Below are 8,240 nucleotides of genomic sequence, written 5' to 3' on the forward strand. Positions count from 1 at the left end.
TGGCGAGCGAGCCTTCGTCGAGGAGGAGGGACGTGCCGGTTCGGCCGGCGGGGAAGGCCGGTTGGCAAACCAAGGGCCGGCCTAGCCTCCGTCGACCGGCACCCCCGCGCCTATAAATAGGGTGTTGGGGGAAGGCCAAACCACGGCGAACTTCGAGATCTTCCCTTTGAGAGACTTCAAGGGGGAAATCGAAGAGCAAGCCAAGAGGGCGGAGGATCGGGTCGCAAGCTAAATGACCTCCCACCGAGAGACATCGGGGAGGCCGCGGCAAGCGAACCCCGGATCCGCGAGCGGGTGAGCTTGAGAGGGAGAGTTATGAGCGTGAAGGGTCGATTTGAGGGTAGAGGCCGAGCGAGGGTTAGCCGGAGAAGTGAGGTTCTCGCGCGAAAGCTCCCCGCCCCGACGCCATGCCGAGACCGACCCGCCAACGCCACACCGATGCCCCTGGGAAGCCGAGGCCTTGCCATCGCGACCGTCGCCGCCCCATCGCTCTAGGCAAGAGCGCCTCCAACCAAGGGTCGAGACTTTGGGTGCAAACCAGCAACGCCGCGTGAGCCATACCCTCTCCACGCCGGTATCAACCCCGCTTGGTGTCGCCGTTTCCGCCGAAACCCTCCTCGCTGCCCCGAGCCACCGCGGATCCGCCATCGACCACGCTCCGTCCGCCGTTCCCTCTGCATCTCCACTCGCACCGCCACCGTGCCGCCACGCCGCATCAACCTACAACTGCTGTCCTCCATATCGCTGCCATTGTCGACGCCGATCGGCTGCCCCGAGCTCCTCCGTGGCCTCCCGTCCGAGCGAAAGAGGAAGGAGGCATTGCGTCGAGTCGAAGCGGGTCGCGGCGGGAGGGTTCCATGATCCGGGTCGCGACTTTGAACCGGGTCGAAGTCGGGCGGATCCGGGTTGGCGTCCGGGTAGGGTTTCCCCGGGCCGGGTTGTGCGCGTGGGCCGGGTAGCTTTTGAACTGGAGTTTTATAAAACGGGCCAAGAGTGGTTTGGGCTTATTTTTTAAAAAATGGGAGGAAAAAACCCGAGTCGGGCCCGCTCGGGCCCGCGGGACGAACGCGGGTTGGACCCAACCCGGGGATCCGACCGATTCGTTTTTTATATTATTATAATATAAAAATAATAAAATAATAAAAAATAATTTATTTTCCAAAAATAAAAAAAAAAAAATAATTTATTTTCCAAAAAAATCAAAATACTTCATATTTTCCAAAAAATGCCAAAAATCCAAAAAAAGCCAAAAATTCATGAAAAAGCCAAAAAATTCAGAAAAAAGCCAAAAAGATTTGTTTTTTTCAAAAATACCAAAAATCTCTTTTGTGTCAAAAAAATTAGAAAAAGACTAAAAATGTTTTTCCTCCCAAAAATGCATGGAAAATCCCTCGAACATCCAAAAATTCTCAAGGTTTAAACAAGATTAGGTACCAAAGGGCATTAGTGATTAACTAGTATAATCAAGTCCCCGATCCTAATTTCTCTAGTTGCGCAGAGTGAGTATTTCTTCTAATACTTCGCTTGGGTTTCTAATCAACCCACCCCAAATCGATTAGTGGCGACTCCATTTTAAAAATTGATTTACAGGTTAAAAACTTAAACTATTAAAGTCGTGAATTGGTGGACTTAGGAGAGTCCGGGTATAAATAATTTCAGCTGAGCCATTAGCCTCCTTAGGCGCCCGTACTCGATTGCGGGCGCCGAAAAAAAAAAAAAGCAGGTCGCGACAAAGATAAGGGAGGAGTTCCCTTTTTCTAGACGCAATAATTAGAAAGAGAATGATCTCCAGCAACCTTTCAGTTTCTTGGATTTTTCCTCTTCTCAAGTATAAGAAAAATGTCAAAAGTTATTTTTTTATGATGGAAAACAAAAACAAGTTGCTTTCTTCCCTAAATTGAGGAACTTTCGAAAAGAAGGGAACTCAACAGGAACGAGAAGGATTATTCTATTATTGGTTTGAAACAAAAAGTCTAAAGTTGAACAAGCTATAAATCACCTCTTTCAAAAGAGAGACACATGACATTACAAATGCGGCAACATTTGATCATGGTTGTGAATGTTTCAACCATCATGTGCTATGATGCGACGTGGGTTTGAGGAACGACAGCGATTGAGGATTAACATCGCTCATGCAAATTTACCAAAGGGGAATCGTAGGCAACTGCGGAGCTGTGGAGATTTTGTATTCGCTTAGTTAGTTGAATTTCCTTAATGGGAGAATTTAAAATTACCAGCCTTTGGCATAACTAATCGTAAAAAAATGAAAATTAATATGGTTATGTTTTAGAAATGTAGAATGCAATAGGAAAAATTAAATATAGGTAATCAACTCTTAATGGACTGCATGAATTAAAGAAATGGGGGAAAATCAGTGTCATACAAGAAAGCAGCAAGGGAAAATGATCGATTGATACTTAATTCGTTCAATCTAATCTCCTAATTAGTTTATTACATGATGTTGTAAACTTTGGTTGGCTCTTTACACAAGTTATATTCAATAATCAATAATAGGTTTGCTCTTGTAAACTGTTTTATAAATCGGATTTTATAAAATTCCAGCATTTTTATGTAATTAGAGATTATCCTTTAGAGCACATGTTTAATGACAAATGGAGGAAGTCTAATGGGATTGCTTTTGTCTGGAAAAAATATTCAAAATGTCCTAAATTTAATATAAGGAGGTCACAATGTAGTTCTAAATCTTTTGACAATTTTTCAATATGGTTCATGCGACTAATTTAAATCAACAATCCTTAATTCACAATCTAATTAGTACCAACCATTCTACATGATAAGACTCGCAAGTTTATGTCTATGACTCCAAACAAAGTTATTTTAAGAAATTTTATAAGCTTTTTTTTCTTTTTACCGTCAATGGTCTCAATCTTCGGCTTTTTTTTTTTTAAAAGCGTTTTACTGTTTTGATTTTTTTCTTTTATTCTTTTCCTTACTGTTCATCTTCTTCTTATTCTGTCCCACCATCACCGCACACTATTGGCAAGGCTTCACCGGGACCTCGGTGATGGCTAGCGACCCTTGCGTAGATCTGGGCTGGCCATGAAAAACCCCGAAACAGGGCATAGGAACTCATCGGGCATGGCTTCTCGACTAGGATGGTCGGTTTTATTCGTTGGGTAGTTGGGTTCGGGCGACCCTGCGAACGGAGATGATGGTCCCACCTGTTGAGCTAAGGGCCACCTTTTCTTTCGTTGCGCCTCTGGGTGGTCAGCTTCGTTATGGCTTCTTCGAAATCCATTTTTGGAGACTGTTTCTTGTCACCGAGGAGTGAGGAAGTAGGAGGGGGTCATCTCTCTCTTCAGCTTCTCTAACGTATACATTCATCATGATGACTGGAATTGAAGGAGTATTAGTGAAGCTGCACGAGTCGTGGGATCGAAGAAGAATCGGATTGTTTTGCAGATTGTTGCGGCAATGTTACTGAACGCTGAAACGCAGAAGAAGACAAGAGTCTTAATGGAGAGGGAGAGGTGGTGATGGTGACAGGAGGCGATTTGATGGTGTGAGGCGAGTGGGATTTCATTACTTCGCTTGCGGAAAAATGGAACCAATTAGAGAGGAGAGATTAAAATTGCAGATATGGGCGAGGGCCGCGACCCGCCATTTCCGACGATGGTGCGGGCCACATAAAAAGAAGATCAACAGTGATGTCTTCTTGGCAATGAAGTGGTGTGAAAAGATAAGAAAAGAAAAGGAGAAATAAAAGAAAAAGTTCAGAAAATTTAAAAAAAAAAAAAAAATGCTAAACCTGGCCATTTCAGTTCATTTCTTCTACGTCAGTTGTCGGCAATGCCAAGCTGGAGGAATTAATTAATCGTGTTCTTTTTTTCCTTTTTTTCAAATCAAGAGACTACTCATATTTTCAAATCAAGAGGTTAGTTGTCGTGGAAGCACGCGTGGACTTTGTCAATTTTGTCTGCATAGAACCGTTCCACGGTCGATGGCAAGTTCTTCAACAAAGAAAAGCGCTTGGAACATGCCACGGACGCCTATATGTGCCGGTAACGACATCAAGGAACCAAAAAGCTGTGTTAACTCCTCAGTCTTTCCTTCAACGAGAATGGAACTTCACAGCTCAGATATCATTAATTTCAAGACCAGAGAGCTTCAATCACTCTTAGTCTTGGTTCTCTCGCTAGCCTTTGTCTTCACTGCTTCGGCATCGTCACAGGGCATCAATTTCAGCTTCCAGACTTTCAACGATAGTATCATAAAACTCGAAGGCGATTCAAGTTATGATGGGAGCTTCATCCAACTTACGAAGTCCAGCACTGAACGCGTGGGATGGGCCACGTACCACAAGCCTATGCGCCTTTGGGATAAGGCGGCCGGGAACGTGGCGGATTTCACCACCCATTTCACCTTTGTCATCAATTCGAACAACAGCACGGTTTTTGCTGATGGATTGACCTTCTTTCTTGTGCCGAAGGGTCTGTACTCCCAGACAACTCGACGGGAGAACGACTTGGTCTTGAAGGTCTGACTCGCAGTCCTTCCAGAACTTTTTTTTTTCATTTGTAGCCATTGAGTTCGACACTGCGCCCAATGACGGTATGGACCCTAATTGTTCACATGTTGGTATAGACTTGAATAATCTCAATTCCAAGAATTCAAGCTGCGTCGATTGGCTCAATGATAAAATCATGAATGGTGGGCGGATTAATGCTACGATAGCATACAATTCTAGCACGCAGAACTTGACCGTTCTCGTGATAGACGCTGATTCCACGAGTACCAACATAAAAACCTCCGCCATATATGATATAGTCAACATGAAAGAGTATATGCCGAAGGAGTGGGTAAATTTCGGTTTCTCGGCTAGCACAGGTTCAAATTTCGAGTTGCACACTATTGAGGCATGGGAATTCAGCTCTAACGTGCACGGGGCTGGAAAAAAGAGCAAGTCATGGCTGTCGTCTATCTTAGGCTCAGGTTCTTTCCTATTGCTCATTCTTGTTGGAGCCTTTATTTGGTTTCGTCACCGTTCGAAGAGCACGAGAACTGACATGAGTGGAGAAGAAGATCATCTAGCGATTGACGAAGAATTCAACCAAGTGTCAGGCCCCAAGAAATTCACCTACAAGGAATTGGTCGCGGCGACCGGTAACTTTGCAGTCGAACAATTGCTTGGAGAAGGGGGCTTTGGTAGAGTATGCTGCCGAAGTGATGACCATAAGCCGGCTACGACACATAAACTTAGTCCAACTCATTGGATGGTGTCATGAGAAAAAGGAACTCCTCCTTATCTATGAGTTCATGTCTAATGGTAGTCTTGATTCTCATCTATTCAAAGAACGATCTTTCTTGCCATGGGAGAATCAATACAAAATTGTGCAAGACATAGCCTTGGCATTGCTCTACCTCCATGAAGAATGGGAACAATGCGTTATACACCGGGATATAAAGTCAGCAATATCATGCTCGATTTTGATTTTAATGACAAAATAGGAGACTTTGGTTTGGCTAGGCTAGTTGACCATGCCAAAGGGTTACAAACGATGGTGCTGGCTGGAACCATGGGCTATATGGTCCTGAATGTGTTTACACAGGTAAGGCTAGTAAGGAATCGAATGTCTATAGTTTTGGAGTTGTTCTATTAGAAATAACTTGTGGAAGAGAAGTCATCAAGCCAAGGACCAAGGAAGGCCGAGTCAGGCTTGTGGACTGGGTTTGGGAGCTATATGGAACAGAGAGGCTAATTGATGCGGTAGATCCGAAACTTGGTATCGATTTCGATTGGAAGCAACTAGAGTGCTTGATGGTTGTTGGGTTGTGGTGTGCTCATCCAGACTACAGTAGCCGTCCTTCCATAAGAGAAGCATTAAATGTTCTCAACTTTAATGCTTCGACACCCGTTCTCCCATCAAAATTGCCAGTCCGTACATACCTGAGGCTTCTATCCACATTCTCTACAGTATCGATTGCTTCGTCTCATGCCACCTCGACTAGCGGCATTCAATGCTCCACATTTACTACGTCTTCTATATAATCCTCTTATTCAGCTTCCTCTGCATTGCTCCAAAATACAGTATGAGTTCCTACTTTCGGTATATGTTTTCATCGATATTTTATTTCGGATAGTATTTGCTTCATATAAATTTCTCCATCCCTTCATGTTTAAACTTCCAATTGATCTTCAGGATTAAGTAAGGTAGTATGTATCTTCTTTGATGGTTTTATTATTTGTTATCAATATAATTATTGCTAAGTTATCAAAGAGTTGTTGGAAAAACTGGTGACTGGTGATTGTTTTTTTTTTTTTTTTTTTTGCCATTAATTATCAGAGAGACATCTAATTATATGGCTTAGCTCAAGATAAACATCCTTTAAGTAGTACCCACCGATGGGTAACTGTGTTGGTTGAGAGTCTCTCCTTTATTGCTGAGGTCGAGAGTTCGAAACTCGTAGTTGCTAGCGTTGTAAATGGGGGGCCATGATGATGGGGTACCGTGCTAGTCTCCCTCAAGGTATAGTCGCTATTAAAGTTCGAAGGTGCTATCGGGTACTTGGAGGACCTTGTGACCCCGAATAGCGTAAGCGAAAGGGGGCTCAGGCGGATTCTCGATTACCGGAAAAAAAAAATCCTTTAAGTAGTGATTAGGGCAATAAAAATTTATTGAAGGTTGAACATAGGTCATGTTTAGATGCTCAATTGACAAATAGCTCGTCACAATTGATGGCGGTAATTGCAAACGTGGAAACTTAGCTTAGGGAGTGAGATAAAGGAATTACACTACTTTAGTCTCGAGGATACTAAAACTTAACATAAACTATCATAAACCATATTCTGTGCATGCAAAGAGATTCGCATTGATGACCGGCGGATAGATTCACAGCGGTTCCTGCCAGCCTCCCGGTGGGTCCGTCATTGGGCGGCTGAGAACAACAGGTGTAAAGATGGCTTCTAGATGGTTGCGAGGGTCAGGGTCCTTCGCGCGTCGCGATTGTAATAGGAGACTCTAATTGGCAGCCCACTGTGTACTCTCGCAATTGGCCATTGTTTTTGACCAAACAAGAAAAGACTAATATAAATAAAGAAGGGGTCCGTAAACCCAACCTTTTGGGAACACGTGTTTTCTTTGCATCGTATAATATTGCTAATAATAACCAATAATCGGTCGTACTTTTCAAAATTGGCAGTCATCTTCCGTTCAGCACAGTGCGTAAGCAGTGATTCGGTTTGATATTAGACCAATGCTAAACTTCTTAAACATGATTTGCGAAATTGAGACATGAGCGGTGCCCTGAATTATGGATAGCTCTTTACACATTTACCATTTGTTAAAGTTTTGTCAATAAGAACCATTTAAAAATCTACCCATATGGACGCCATAAAGCATACGCTATTAATTGGGGCACTCATATAGCTTAAGTGCAATAAAAACAATGTTTTGACTAATAAATGTTTAATGAAACTTTGATGAATCGTAAACATGTCACATAAGTACAAGTTTTGAGTTTTTTTATGTCATAGGAAAAATTTTAAAGTAAATGTGTCACAATAAATATAGTTTAGGATTTTTATATCGCACATAATTTGTAGTTTTTTTATAACTTTTTTCCTTTTATACAACCGTGTTCTCTCGCTTTCTTTCCTAGACTAAAGTCTAGTCGTTAGGGAGCTTGTGTGGACCATCTCATTTTCGTGTACATTGAACCGTCCCGAAATTGATCGCAAGTTGCTTAGGAACCAAAAGCCTAGGTCATTAGGACCCACCACGTTCACCTATATGAGCATGGTCCACTGTTGATCATGCTGGAATTAGGAGGATAGTATGATAAAATCTTAGTTTGTCCAAAGGAGATGGTGCCTATCAGTAGGTCTTCGAAGACAAAAACCAAATAAGTCGGACTGCTCGGTCATAATTAGTAGTCCAGCGGGAGGATGATGCATTTGTTCTATATCGGAACATGTAGGAATATCGTGGAGGCCTCTACAGCACGTTGCTATCCAACCTAACCGAAGGAGACGAGCATGATAATTCTAGAGCAAGTTGTAATTTTGATGAGCTTTCCGAGTCACCTGAATCTTCAACCCGATCAAAGGAGTCGCGTATCTGATATTCAGAGCTTCTTTTCATGGCCTGTTCGTGACCTATTTGGCGGTTCAACAATCAGGAAATTTCTCTGTTCTAGTTCTTTTGTATTTCGAATTTGTTCGTGTGAACGAACTAAATCTCTCGTTGTTTTGTTGGAATCTAGTTTCTGAGAGCATTTAT

General features: G+C 42.9%; 1 pseudogene; it reads left to right on the forward strand.

The window, feature by feature from the left end:
* Positions 1 to 4,081: 4,081 nt before the first annotated feature.
* Positions 4,082 to 6,010, forward strand: LOC120295997 (annotated as a pseudogene).
* The last annotated feature ends 2,230 nt before the right edge of the window (positions 6,011 to 8,240 follow it).

This window comes from Eucalyptus grandis, chromosome 7, assembly GCF_016545825.1.
Source record: "Eucalyptus grandis isolate ANBG69807.140 chromosome 7, ASM1654582v1, whole genome shotgun sequence".
NCBI classification, from domain to species: Eukaryota; Viridiplantae; Streptophyta; class Magnoliopsida; order Myrtales; family Myrtaceae; genus Eucalyptus; species Eucalyptus grandis.